General features: G+C 50.7%; 1 protein-coding gene across 6 annotated transcripts in view; it reads right to left on the reverse strand.

Moving 5' to 3' along the window:
* Positions 1 to 506: 506 nt before the first annotated feature.
* The window catches only part of JAKMIP3 (Janus kinase and microtubule interacting protein 3), a 201,420-nt gene continuing 187,161 nt past the window's right edge, over positions 507 to 14,765 (reverse strand). For all 6 annotated transcript variants that reach the window (XM_029060716.2, XM_039911633.1, XM_029060715.2 and 3 more), the window contains one exon: positions 507 to 1,304. The gene's annotated coding sequence lies outside the window, so the exon portion shown is untranslated. The remainder of the gene's footprint in view (positions 1,305 to 14,765) is intronic.

Here is a 14,765-nt window from a genome sequence, read left to right on the forward strand (position 1 = left end):
TCCAATAAATAGAGCCCTGTGCCCTCGGACTAAATCACACCCCAAATCTTTGGCGATCTCATGAAAAACCAATAAGCGTGTTTCCAAATTTCAAGAGGAACAAAACGACGGTTGGAGAAACCTCTGGGACAAGGGACAGACCATGGATGTCAACATAATCTCTTCCACACGTACAGAGAGGGGCGACTCTCCGCCAACCACGACCTACCCTCTTTTTCCATTTTTATATACATACACGACAGAGGCTTCTCTGTACATATAAACATCAACATCTTCGGAGCGTCGACACGTATTTACATGCTTCTCTTTCCTGTATACGTACTTCTTTAAAGAAGCAGAAGACCCTCTGTGATAGAAGGGTTCTTGTCGTGGGAGGAGAAGGGTTTTAGACGTATCTACAACATGCAAAATCACGGCCTGCGCAAATAAAAAGGAGACGCATCCAAGAGCGCTTGGCTTCGGCGTCTCTCCCTTCTTGACTGCTCGCTAAGCCGACCCGGTGTCGGCTACACACGTCCACGTCACACGAATAGCAGCACTGACGTCCCCAGTCTCGGCTAGGGGAACGTTACTCCGTCTCCGTAGTCACGGACTCCCCGAAGGGACGCGGGTTTCGACACTTTCCCATCGGCTTTTACACCGACGGTTCGGCAATGGCTCAGCCATCCCTCGGATGAAAACGTGGTCTCCGTCGTCGTCCGCCGGTCCCGGGACGGCACGCATCGGGAGATCGTAGTACGACCCCCGCCTCTCGCCGTACCTCCATCTCGGTCCCGAAAATGAGACGCTTCAACTCCAAGACGACGGAAACGTCGGCTCCAGAGCCAATCCCCCACCCCCCAACTCCCCTGCGGTAGAAGTGAGACGGACGGCCGTCGCCCAAGGAACAAATAAAGGAACGACACCTTTCCTTGGCCCTTCGAACCGACTCTCGGTACGGGCCACGCGTTGACTTTCCAAAGGGCGACGCGGCCTCCCCGCTTCTTCTTAACGTCGTTTTCCAGTGGCCTGGTTCCGCTGATCTGTGTCACCTCAGGGGTTGCCAGCGGGTGCGGAAACGGATTCGGACTTGAGGGACGTAGGTTGGAAATACCGTTCCCGGTCTGCCAACCTCATCCACGAAACCCAGCTTTGGGAAGCGGGTTGGTACCTACCGGACGTCGGAAGCCGAAAGGATTCAGGTTCCGGAGAGCCCCCTTACCCAGGAATGATGGCTTGCTCCTCATCCAGATCCGACCCCAACAGCTTGAATGACAAGAGGAAATCTCAGCCAAGAATGGCTACGTTCACCGGGAGTTTTCTCTCTGAAAAGAAGTCGATGCATAAAAATGCAGTAAGTTTCATAGCTCTGTGGGGGGGACGGGGAGCTAAACTGGGGAGTGGAAATTGCCCGGTTTTCCGGCATCTTGAGACGGAAAAGAGAATACGTATTATGAGCTGAAGCACTTTGGGATTGAATTCAGATTCTTCGGGTGAAGAGAGTAAAAGGGTGAGAAGCAACGTGGCTCAGTGGAAGAGCTTGGGAGTCAGAGGTCATGGGTTCAATCCCAGCTCAGTCGCTTGTCAGCTGTGTGACTCTGGGCAAGTCACTTCACTTCTCTGGGCCTCAGTGACTCATCGGGAAAATGGGGATGAAGACTGTGAGCCTCATGTGGACAACCTGATCACCTCGTATCCTCTCTGGCGCTTAGAACAGTGCTTTGCTGTGAAGCGCTAACAAATGCCATCATTATCTAAATTAGGGATGGAAGATTCTGAGCCGCCACTTTGGATGGGACTGTGCCTGAGCTGATTAGCTTGGATCCATCCCCAGTGCTCAGTACAGCGCCTGGCACTAATAAGTGCTTAATGATGATGATGATAAGATAATAGTAATGTTGGTATTTGTTAAGCGCTTACTACGTCGAGCACTGTTCTAAGCGCTGGGGAGATACAGGGCATGAGTTGTCCCACGTGAGGCTCACAGTCTTCATGATGATGGTATTTGTTGAGCTCTTACTATGTGCCAGGCATGCTCTAAGCACTGGGGTGGGCACAAGCAAATCGAGTTGGACACAGTCCCTGACCCTCGTGGGCTCACAGTCTCAATCCCCATTCCAGATGAGGAACTGAGGCCCAGAGAAGTGAAGTGGACTTCCCAAAGTCACACAGCAGCAAGTGGCGAAGCCGGGGATCAGACCCAGGACCTTCTGACTCCCAGCCCCGGCTCTATCCACTAACAAATACTATAAAAAATAAAAGGCTATCAGAAGTGAATATTACAAAAGAATGCCATTGGGAGGTCTAAGCAAGAAACAATAATAATAATAATATCATGTATTTGTTAAGCACTTACTATTATCATCAAGGAAATCCATCAAGCAGCGATGGTATGTGATTGAGTGACTTACCGTGTCGGAGCACGTAGTGAGCGCTTGGAGTTGGTGGGCAGTATTGATCCCTGCCCTCAAGGAGTTTACAATCTAGTGAAGGGACGGGTTTTGTTTTTTTTAATGGAATTTGTTAAGCGCTTACGAGGTGCCAGACCCTGTTCTAAGCGCTGGGGTAGATCCAAAGCTAATCAGTTGGACCCAGTCCCCGTCCCAAATGGAGCTCAGAGTCTTAATCCCCATTTCGCAGATGAGGGAACGGAGCAAGGAGAAGTGAAAGGGACTGGCCAAGGCCAAGTCACTTTAAGTGCCGCGAAACTGACAGCCTCAGACCTCTCAAAAATCAAATTACTCCGAACCTCGTAGGGGTTTGAGGACGTCTGCATTTGATCCGTCTGGATCGATGCTGTCATCGTCCACAGCTGCTATCTTTTCACCAAACGAAATCTGGGCGGAAAACCCGACAGATGTCATCTTTTTGAGTTCGGCACGACACTCAAGGCCTTAGAAAGGAGGTTTTACCACCGCCCGGCTAAATCAGCTTCAGAAGAGGTGTCTCTATAGAACATCAAGGGTTGAATATCACAGCGTGACCCCGGTGGGGGTCAGAGATCATCCATCAGGCCCGGCCTCTCCGGCCGGAGCGACGCTCCACTTGTAAAAGACGGCAGGACCTGTGTGGGGGCTGGACGTTTCATCACCCGGCGGTACTTTGGGTTATTACTTTTTCGTTAAGCACTTACTATGTGACGAACACTGTACTGAGCGCTGGGCTAGGCATAGACTAATCTGGTTGGACACAATCCCTGGCCCATATGGGGCTCACCCTCTTAATAATAATGATGGCATTTGTTAAGCATTTATTATGAGCCAAGCACCGTTCTAAGCGCCGGGGTAGATACAAGGTCGTCGGGTTGTCCCGCGTGGGGCTCACAGTCTTAATCCCCATTGACAGATGAGGTCACCGAGGCACAGAGAAAGTAAGTGACTTACCCGAGGTCACACAGCAGACACGGGCCAGAGCCGGGACGACCCTCTGACTCCCAAGCCTGTGCCTTTGCCACTAGGCCATGCTTAATCCGTATTATTTTCCAGATGAGGGAACTGAGTCCCAGAGAAGTGAATTGACTCGCCCAGGGTCACCCAGCAGATAAGTGGCGGAGCCGGGATTAGAATCCAGGACCTTCTGATTTCCAGGCCCGGGTTCTAGCCACTAGGGTGGCTTTATTAGGAGAGTTGTGATGTTAACTCCCCTTAACTAGGTGGCTATTTCCCCTTCAGGATGCTGCAATATGGTTTCTCTACTACTCCGCTTGTTAAGAACACTTCTCCGCTTGTTGAGAAGCAGCGTGGCTTAGTAGAAAGAGCCCGGGCTTGGGAGTCAGAGGTCACGGGTTCTAATCCCGGCTGCGCCACTCGTCTGCTGGGTGATCTTGGGCAAGTCACTTCACTTTTCTGAGCCTCAGTTCCTCATCTGTAAAATGGGAATTAAGACAATGAGCCCCACGTGGGACAACCATGAGGGAAGCAGCGTGGCTCAGTGGAAAGAGCCTGGGCTTCGGAGTCAGAGGTCATGAGTTCGACTCCCAACTCTGCCACCTGTCAGCTGTGTGACTGTGGGCAAGTCACTTCACTTCTCTGTGCCTCAGGTACCTCATCTGTAAAATGGGAATTAACTGTGAGCCTCACGTGGGACAACCTGATGACCCTGTATCTACCTCAGCGCTTAGAACAGTGCTCTGCACATAGTAAGCGCTTAACAAATACCAACAACCTGATCACCTACCCCTGTGCTTAGAACAGAGCTCGGAACATAGTAAGCGCTTAACGAATACCAACATTATTATCATTATTATCATCATTAACACAGCACCAGGAGCTGAAAAATCACAATTCCTGTCGTTTGCCTTTTGGATTTTTCTGGAGGAAGACGTGACATTGCTCATCATTTCCCTTTCGGTTTTGCTCGTGGGAAGGCAGAATGGTTGAGGGCTAGGACCATTTCCAACCAACCCTTAGCGAGCAGACGGGCACTCTGTCTTTAGAGCCAACAGTAGGTAGGCATTAAGGCCACAAGACGTCATAGGCGACCACTTTGCTACTTTTTCAAGGACAGATAACAGACCCTGCAATTTAAGGAAACGAATCGAAAGGTAACAAAGCGACGAGGACGATCCTTGGTACGTCGTAAGCTTCTGACATAGTCCACGATTATAGAATAATAAATAATAATAGGACTTGTAATATTTGTGAAGCACTTACTACGTGCCATATGTATATCTCTCTATCGTAGGCATACATCTGTCTCGTCTCGTCTTAGGCCGTCGAGTCGTCTCCGACCCAGAGCGACGCCACGGACGCATCTCTCCCAGAAGGCCCCGCTCCCCATCTGCCGTCGTTCCGGGAGCGGATCCACGGAGATTTCTTGGGAAAAATCCGGCAGTGGTTTTCCATCGCCGCCTTCCAGCACTAAACTCGAGTCTCCGCCCTCGACTCTCTCCCGGGCCGCCGCTGCCCGGCACGGGGGAGTTTCGTCTCGTAGCCGACGGCCCGCCGCTCGCTAGCCACTGGCCGAGCTAGGAATGGACCGGACGGGCCTGAGCTTCACTCTCCCTCCCAGAGCCGAGACTGGTAGAGGACCGGAAATCCTCCAGGTGCCACCCTGAGAGGGGAGTAGGTATCTGTATATATCCGTAATTTATTTATTTAATCTATTTATTTATTCATATTAATGTCCGTCTCCCTCTCTAATAATAATTATATTGTTGGTATTTGTTAAGCGCTTACTAGGTGCCGACACCGTTCTAAGCGCTGGGGTAGACACAGGGGAATCAGGTTGTCCCACGTGAGGCTCACCGTCTTCATCCCCATTTTACAGATGAGGTAACTGAGGCATAGAGAAGAGAAGTGACTTGCCCAAAGTCACACAGCTGACAGGCGGCGGGGCCGGGATTAGAACCCATGACCTCTGACTCCTAAGCCTGTGCTCTTTCCACTGAGCCGTGCTGCTTCTCTATGGTATTTGTTAAGCGCTTACTGTGTGCAAGGCACTGTTCTAAGAGCTGGGGAGGATACAAGGTGATCGGGTTGTCCCGCACGGTGCTCCCAGTCTTCATCCCCATTTTACAGATGAGGGCACTGAGGCCCAGAGAAGTGAAGTGACTTGCCCAAAGTCACACAGCCGACAGGTGGAGGAACCGGGATTCGAACCCATGACCTCTGACTCCCAAGCCTGGGCTCTTTCCACTGAGCCACGCTGCTTCTGTCTAGACTGTGAGCTCACTGTGGGCTGGAATGTATCTGCTTGTTGTTATACTGTAAGCTCCCAAGCGCTTAGTCCAGTGCTTTGCACATGGTAAGTGCTCGGTAAATATGATTGAACGAACGAGTGAACGTCCCAAGCTCTGTAATAAACGCCGCAGTGGATTCAAGGTAATCAGGACCCAGGTGGGGCTCACAGTCTAAGTAATAACAATAATTGTGGTATTTTTTAAGCACTTACTATGTGCCAGATACGGTGCTAAGCGCTGAGGTGGATTCAAGCCAATGGGGTTGGACACAGTCCCTGACCCACATGGGGCTCACGGTCTTACTCCCCATTTTACGGATGAGGGAACTGAGGCACAGAGAAGAGAAGCGATTTGCCCAGGGTCACTAGGCTACGCTGCTTCTCCAGGTCTTTGGGGTTTCAGAACTGCTCCCCGCAGGATGCCTCTAGACCGTAATAATAATAATATGATAATTATTATCATAATCATTGTGGCACTTGGTAGGTGCTTACTATGTGCCAGGCACTGTATTAAATGCTGGAGCGGATAAAAGGAAATCAGGTTGGACACAGTCCCTGTCCCACACGAGGCTCACAGTCACGCACCCCATTTTACAGATGAGGGAACTGAGGCACAGAGGAAGAGAAATGACTTGCCCGGGGTCACATGACAGACAAGTGAAGGAGCCGGAATTAGAACCCAGATCCTCTGACTCCCAGACCAATGCTCTATGCACCGGACTGCTTAGAGAAGCAGCGTGGCTCAGTGGAAAGAGCACGGGGTTAGGAGTCAGGGGTCATGGGTTCTAATCCCGGCTCTGCCTCCTGTCAGCTGGGTGACTGTGGGCAAGTCACTTCTCTTCTCTGTGCTCAGGTCCTCATCTGTAAAATGGGGATGAAGACTGGGAGCCTCACGTGGGACAAGCTGATGACCCTGTATCTGCCCCAGCACTTAGAATAGTAACCGCTTAACAAATACCATCATTATTATTATTATACTCCTAGTGGGCAGGGAAAGCATCTACCAACTCTGCTGTATTCTAATAATAATAATGATGTTGGTATTTGTTAAGCGCTTACTATGTGCAGAGCACTGTTCTAAGCGCTGGGGGAGATACAGGGTCATCAGGTTGTCCCATGTAAGGCTCGCAGTGAATCCCCATTTTACAGATGAGGTAACTGAGGCACAGAGAAGTGAAGTGACTCGCCCACAGTCACACAGCTGACAGGTGGCGGATCCGGGAGTCGAACCCAGGACCTCTGACCCCGAAGCCCAGGCTCTTTCCACTGGGTCACACTGCTTCCCCTATTCTACTCTTCCAAGCGCTTAGTGGAGTGCTCTGCACACGGTAAGCACTCAATAAACCCCAATGATGGACTGACGGAGGCCCGATCGAATATTATCTCGGGAAATGGGATTCAGGCAGGAAGCAAGGATGCGGTGTCTAAAGAAAGGCAGAAGGCCGATTCACTGTAACTGGAGCATAATTAATTCTGCCGACACCGTTTCCCTTCGACAGCAAAGGAGCTTCCGGGAGAGGCACGAACCTCATTTCTCATGGTTGCGTAAGATGTTTTTCTTTAAGATACGGTTTTAGCACACGATGTTTGGCATAAAACCAGGTCCAGCAATAAGGCCGGGTAGAAAAATCCGAATTCTACTTTAAGCTACTTCAAGAAAATCCTCGCATCGCTTCTTTCGTCCATTTTCTAGCCGGAACCTCCGTTTGTTCACTCTGACCGTCGTCCCGCGTATCCCCAAATCACGTGATTATTCGGCTTCTTCGACCCAGGCCTCGCTGGCGAATGCGATCCGAAAACCCGCGGAGATCGGGAGAGTTAAGAGAACGATGAATGGAGAAGAGAACGACCACTCTAGAAGACCTACGGAAACGTGATTTAATACTCTCTGAGATCTACGATCCCCGCGTGCGAATTTAATATGTTTCACACGATGAGAGCCCGTAGGGTAGGGATGGTCTCCTCTCTGTTTGTCGAATTGTATTTTCCAAGTGCTCTGCACACGGTAAGCGCTCAGTAAATACGATCGAATGATCGAATGAATAAAAGGGAGGCTCTCAATCCGGATCGTTCCCGGACTTTGTCCCTTTCCTGGAGAATTTGCTTATGGAAATGTTACAGTTGACGGGCCCGACGCGTCGTCGTGAAGGGCAAAGAGAGGGGGAACACGCTGAAAGAGCTGATCACATAAATCTCGTAGGCCAGAAGGTCCCCGGGTGACCTTGAAGAGATGCCTGTATTTGAACCTCCTCTAAAGTTCCATTTTGCTTCATCAATAATTTAGAACCTCACCCCCGCCAGGAAAAATAAGAATCCAAGCAATTGATCTTCCTTCAGCAAGATCGTCAGGTAAATCCACTTGGACGCCTGCTAAAATCTCAGCGTCTTTTGGCATTGTGGAATTACTTGAAATGTGGCTTTTAGCTCTCCGGAAGGAAATAGTGTGGCCTGATGGAAAGAGCACAGGCCTGGGAGTCAGAGGATAATAATAATAATGATAATGTTGGTATTTGTTAAGCGCTTACTATATCCCGAGCACCGTTCTAAGCGCTGGGGTGGATACAGGGTCATCAGCTTGTCCCACGTGAGGCTCACAGTCTTCATCCCTATTTTACAGGTGAGTAACTGAGGCACAGAGAATAGAAGGGACTTGCCCAAAGTCACACAGCTGACAGGTGGCGGAGCCGGGATTAGAACCCGTGACCCCCGACTCCTAACCCCGTGCTCTTTTCCCTGAGACACGCTGCTTCTCTAAGCAGTCCGGTGGATAGAGCATTGGCCTGGGAGTCAGAGGATCTGGGTTCTAATCCCGGCTCCTTCACTTGTCTGCCATGTGACCCCGGGCAAGTCATTTCTCTTCTCTGTGCCTCAGTTCCCTCCTCTGTAAAATGGGGTGCGTGACTGTGAGCCCCGTGTGGGACAGGGACTGTGTCCAACCTGATTTCCTTTTATCTGCTCCGGCATTTAATACAGCGCCTGGCCCACGTGGGGCTCGCGCTTTTAATCCCCATTTTACAGATGAGGGAACTGAGGCCCAGAGAAGCGAAGTGACTTGCCCAAAGTCACACAGCCGACAGGTGGCGGAGCCGGGATTAGAACCCACGACCTCTGACTCCTAGACCCGGGCTCTTTCCACTGAGCCACGCTGCTGGGTTCTAATCCCATCTCCTCCATCTCCTGCTGTACGAAGGGGCAAGTCACGTCCCTTCTCTGTGCCTCAGTTTCCTCTTCTGTAAAATGGGGATTTTATACCTGCCACTCGCTCCCCCTTAGCCTATCAGCTCCGAGGGGGCAGGGTCTGTGTCCGATTGGTTTATACTACATCTCCTCAAGCGTTTAGTCTGTCGATCGTACTTATTGAGCGCTTCCTGGGTGCAGAGCATTGTACTAAGCGTTTGGGAGAGTACAATATTCATTCAATAGTATTTACTGAGCGCTTACTATGTGCAGAGCACTGTCCTAAGCGCTTGGAATGGACAAATCGGTAACAGAGACAGTCCCTGCCCTTTGACGGGCTTACAATATAACAATATATCAGACACATTTCCTGCCCACCACAAGCTTATACGTAGACAATCAGTCGATCGTATTTATTGAGCGCTTCCCGTGTGCAGAGCACTGTATTAAGCACTTGGGAGAGGACAATAGAACAGTCACATTCCCTGTCCATGACGAGCTTTCAGTCAAGAGGGAAGAAGCAGCGTGGCTCAGTGGAAAGAGCCCGGGCTTGGGAGTCAGAGGTTGTGGGTTCTAATCCTGGCTCTACCATTTGTCAGCTGTGTGACCTTGGGCAAGTCACTTTACTTCTCTGGGCCTCAGTTCCCTCCTCTGGAAAATGGGGATGAAGACTGTGAGCCTCACGTGGGACAATCTGATTACCTTGAATCTACCCCAGTGCTTGACACATAGTAAGTGCTTAACAAATACCATCATTATTATTAGAGGGGGAGGTAGACACTCATAATAATAATGGTATTTGTTAATCACTTTCTATGTGCCAGGCACTGTGCAGCGTGGCCTCCTGGCAAGAGCCCGAGCTTGGGAGTCAGAGGTCGTGGGTTCTAATCCGGCTCCGTCCCTCATCAACTGCGTGACCTCGAGCAATTCACTTCACTTCTCTGTGCCTCAGTCAACTCATCTGTAAAATGGAGATAAAGAGTGTGAGCCCCACGTGGGACAATCTGATTACCTTGTACGTACCCAGTGCTTAGAACAGTGCTTGGCACATAGTAAGCCCTTAACAAATACCATCATCATTATTTTATTGTTACTAAGGGCTGGGGGGGATAGAAGCAAGTCAGGTTGGATGCAAGTCCCTGTCCTAAATGGGGCTCCACAGTCTTAATCCCCATTTTAGAGATGAGGGAACTGAGGCACAGAGAAGTGAAGTGACTTGCCCACAGTCACACAGCAGACATTACAGAAGCAGCGTGGCTCAGTGGAAAGAGCCCGGGCTTCGGAGTCAGAGGTCATGGGTTCGACTCCCGGCTCTGCTACTTGTCAGCTGTGTGACTGTGGGCAAGTCACTTCACTTCTCTGGGCCTCAGTTCCCTCGTCTGTAAAATGGGAATTAACTGTGAGCCTCACGTGGGACAACCTGATGACCCTGTATCTCCCCCAGAGCTTAGAACAGTGCTCTGCACATCGTAAGTGCTTAACAAATACCAACATTATTATTATCATTATTATTATATGTACATAAGTGCTGTGGAGCTGGGAAGGGGGCAATGAATAAAGGAAGGGAGAGGAAGAAAAGGAAAAGAGGGCTTAGCTCAGGGCTTGACTCATATTAAGCGCTTAACAAATATGATTATATTTGATTATAATTAATTCATATTTCATCTGCTACTTAAGCCAGTGTTTACATGGAGTGGAAGTGCAGAAGTTACAGATTGGGTGACGGGATGAGAAATTAATTGAGGCGAAAGCTCTCCAGCTAGCCTTACTAGTATAATGATAATGACAATGCGAATAATAATAATAATAATCGTGGTATTTGTTAAGGGCTTACTATGTGCCAAGCACTGTACTAAGCACTGAGGTAAAACAAGGCAGTCCAGTCAGACGCTGCCGCCCGTCCTACAGCCGGGCCCAGAGTCTAAGGGGGAGGGAGAACAGGTACCGAATCCCCATTTAACGGATGAGGAAACTGAGGGACGGGGAAGCGAAGTGACTTTCCCAAGGTCCCGCAGCAGGCAAGCGGCAGAGTGGAATTCGAACCCGGGTCCTCTCACTCCCAGGTCTGAGCCCTTTCCACTAGGCTTCACCGCTTCTCTGTGGATCTAAAAGGCAGGTCTTTTAAAGACTAAAAGATGAAAATGACATTAGGCTTTTATCCTTTTCGAAAACGGGCCAAACTCGGCAAAGTCTGAACCGGGCAGAGCTGGTGAAGTAGGCGCCTTGACCACGGAAAATGGTTCGAAATCATCCACTGTGAGGGGCCTGGTTGAAGAAGCACTATGGCCTAGTGGCTAGAGCTCGGGCCTGGGTATCAGGCGGGCCTCGGTTCTAATCTCTCGTCTGCTGTGTGACCTTGGGCCGGTCACTTCCCTTCTCTGGGCCGCAGTTTCCTCATCCGTAAAATAGGGATTAAAAACCGTGGGCCCCGTGTGGGACAGTGACGGTGTCCAACCCGCTTAACTTGCATCTACCCCAGCGCTTAGTACAGTGCGTGGCACATGGTATATGCTTAAAAAGTATCACAATTATCATTATTATTACTATTAAAGGCAGAAACATAGTGGATGCTCCCAAAGAATTATGGGGAGCTCCCTTGGCTTCATTTAAGTAGGAAGCAGCACCTGTGGATGGATTGGGATGAGCTAGCTCAATAATAATAATAGTAATAATTAATAATGGTATTTGTTAAGGGCTTATTAGGTGCCAAGCATTGTTGTAAGCACTGGGGTAGATACAGCGTAATCAGGTTGTCCCAAGTGGGGCTCACTGTCTTAGTCCCCATTTTGCAGATGAGGTCACTGAGGCCCAAGGAAGTGAAGTGGCTTGCCCACGGTCACCCAGCAGAGAGGTGGCGGAGCCAGGAGTCGAACCCACGCCCTCGGACTCCCAAGCCCGGGCTCTTGCCACTGAGCCACGCTGGTCAGTGAAGAAATCAGTGACTATACAAATCCTCGTACAGATGAAAACCGCCCCCCTTCTAGACTGTGAGCCCATCACGGGCAGGGACTGTCTCTGCTTGTTGCGGGATTGTCCTTTCCAAGCGCTTAGTACAGTGCTCTGCACACAGTAAGCGCTCAATAAATACGGCTGAATGAATGAAAATAGAGTTTTACGAGTTCTGAGCAGAAGAACGAGCCAGGCATAGCAATGATAATAATAATAATAGTAATGTTGGTATTCGTTAAGCGCTTACTACGTGCAGAGTGCCGTTCTAAGCGCTGGGGGAGATACAGGGTCATCAGGTCGTCGCACGTGAGACTCACAGTCTTCATCCCCATTTGACAGAGGAGGGAACCGAGGCTCCGAGAAGCCAAGTGACTTGCCCACAGTCACACAGCTGACAAGTGGCAGAGCTGGGATTCGAACCCGTGACCTCTGACTCCAATCCGTGATGACCGCGTGGGGTCGGAGTGGAGGGGCAATGCTAATTTTCCCGCAATCCTAACGGATGGAGAAATCGATCTTCCCCCACTGAGCCGGGGAGCGGGGCGGCCAAGCAGGTCGGGAAGAAGCTGACAGACGTCGGGGCTTCTGCAGATGGTAATTTCAGAGCTCAACCCTGAACTTTCTGGCCACCTAACAGATGTCCGCTCCCTCCACTGTAGTGCTCGCCCCCGGCCGGCGCTCAATAAATACCGGGGATCGACTGAGGGATGGATCGGAGGGCCAAAAGGGAAAACCGAAAATCCAACCAGACGCCCGACACGGCTCGACCCCGAACGTGGGCAAGGACGTAAACCGAGGGAGCGTAAAAAGCAGCGAAGTATTGAAGAACTTTACACTGGGTCTCGTCCAACGTGGATTAATGATCGGTCAGAGTTACGTTTTGGGTGCTCGGTGTGCGCAGAGGACTGAACTAAGCGATTGGGAGAGCAAAGTACGGCGTTGGCAGAAATGTTCCCTGCCCAGAGTGAGCTTCCAGTCTGGAGAGGGAGACAGACCTTAATATAAATCGATAAATTTCGGATGGGGACCCAAGTGCTGGGAGGTAAGCGCTCAGTACAGTGCTCTGCACATAGTAAGTGCTCAATAAAGACCACCGATTGATTGCTTGAGGGTGAAGGGAACATCAGAAGGATCGGGCCGGGAGTCAGAAGGACCTGGTTTCTAATTCCGACTCTGCCACTTGTCTGCTGTGTGACCTTGGGCAAGTCATTTCAACTCTCTGGGTCTCAGTTATTTCATCTGTAAAATAGGGACTGGAGACCGACACGGGGCAGGGACTCTTCCAACTCGATCTGCTCCCTATTCACCCCAGCGCTTAGTACAGTGCCTGGCACATAGTAAACGCTTTAGAGAAGCAGCGTGGCTGGGTGGAAAGAGCCCGGTGGGACAACCTGATGACCCTGTATCTCCCCCAGCGCTTAGAACAGTGCTCTGCGCATAGTAAGCGCTTAACAAATACCAACATTATTATTATAATTTACGTATGAATCCTACGTAATATAATTTATGATTCATCCATCAGAGCTGTGAGGCTCGGGGCGGGGAAAGCCTACCATTTCCTGACACTGCTTTTAGAAAACGGCTCCGGGGACTTCCATTTTCCCTGCTGCTGCTCTAAACGTTTCCTGGAATTTAAGGGTGTTGCGCTATCCCAGAATATAACCTTCTGTTTCGCTTCAAGGAAAAGTTCCCAGACACCACGGGCCTTAAAGCCGTCCAACCCCCGCATCCCTTGGGAAGCAGCGTGGCTCAGTGGAAAGAGCCGGGGCTTGGGAGGCGGGGGTCGTGGGTTCTAATCCCGACTCCGCCGCTTGTCGGCCGGGTGACTTTGGGCAAGTCACTCGACTTCTCTGGGCCTCAGTGACCTCATCTGTAAAGTGCGGATGAAGACCGTGAACCCCACGTGGGACAACCTGATCACCTTGTATCTCCCCCAGAGCTTAGAACGGTGCTTGGCACATATAACAAATGCCATCGTTATTATCATCATTATTACTATTATCCCTCCTTCCTCCCCTCGCTGCTCGCTACTCTCCTAGTCCCACCCAGCCCGCTAAATTTGCTGCTTCTCACTGGGCCTCCAGGTCGTCCATCTCGCCGCCGACCCCTGGCCCACGTCGCGCCTCTGGCCCGGAACGCCCTCCCTCCTCAAATCCCACCGACGATGACTCTCCCCGACTTGAAAGCCTTCCTGAAGGCCCACCTCCTCCAGGAAGCCTTCCCTGACTGCGCCCTCCTTTCCTCTTCCCCCACTCCCTTCTGCGTCACCCTGACTTGCTCCCTTTCTTCATGCTCCCTCCCAGCCCCACGTCACGTAGAAATAAATAGCCGTCATTTATCTCTACTGATGTCTGTCCGCCTCTCTAGACTGCAAGCTCGTTGAGGTGGGGGGAACGCCTCTGTCCTTTCCCAAGTGCTTAGTCCAGTGCTCTGCACACAGTAAGCTCTCACTAAACTCTCACTAGGAAGCAGCGTGGCTCCGTGGAAAGAGCCCGGGCTCGGGAGTCAGAGGTCGTGGGTTCTAATCCCGGCCCCGCCACTTATCAGCTGTGTGACTTTGGGCAAGTTACTTCACTTGTCTGGGCCTCAGTGACCTCATCTTTAGAATGGGGATGAAGACTGTGAGCCCCACACGGGACAACCTGATTGCCTTGTGTCTAACCCAGTGCTCAGAACGCTGCTTGGCACATAGTAAGCACTGAAATGCCATTATTAAGTGAAGCAGCGTGGCTCCGTGGAAAGAACCCGGGCTCGGGAGTCAGAGGTCGTGGATTCTAATCCCGTCTCTGCCGCTTGTCAGTTGTGTGACCGTGGGCGAGTCACTTCACTTCTCTGGGCCTCAGTTCCCTCATCTGTAAAATCGGGATGAGGACGGTGAGCCTCGCGAGGGATACCCTGATGATCCTGTATCTCCCCCAGCGCTTAGAACAGTGCTCTGCACCTAGTAAGCGCTTAACAAATACCAACATTCTTATTATTCA

This window comes from Ornithorhynchus anatinus, chromosome 3, assembly GCF_004115215.2.
Source record: "Ornithorhynchus anatinus isolate Pmale09 chromosome 3, mOrnAna1.pri.v4, whole genome shotgun sequence".
NCBI classification, from domain to species: Eukaryota; Metazoa; Chordata; class Mammalia; order Monotremata; family Ornithorhynchidae; genus Ornithorhynchus; species Ornithorhynchus anatinus.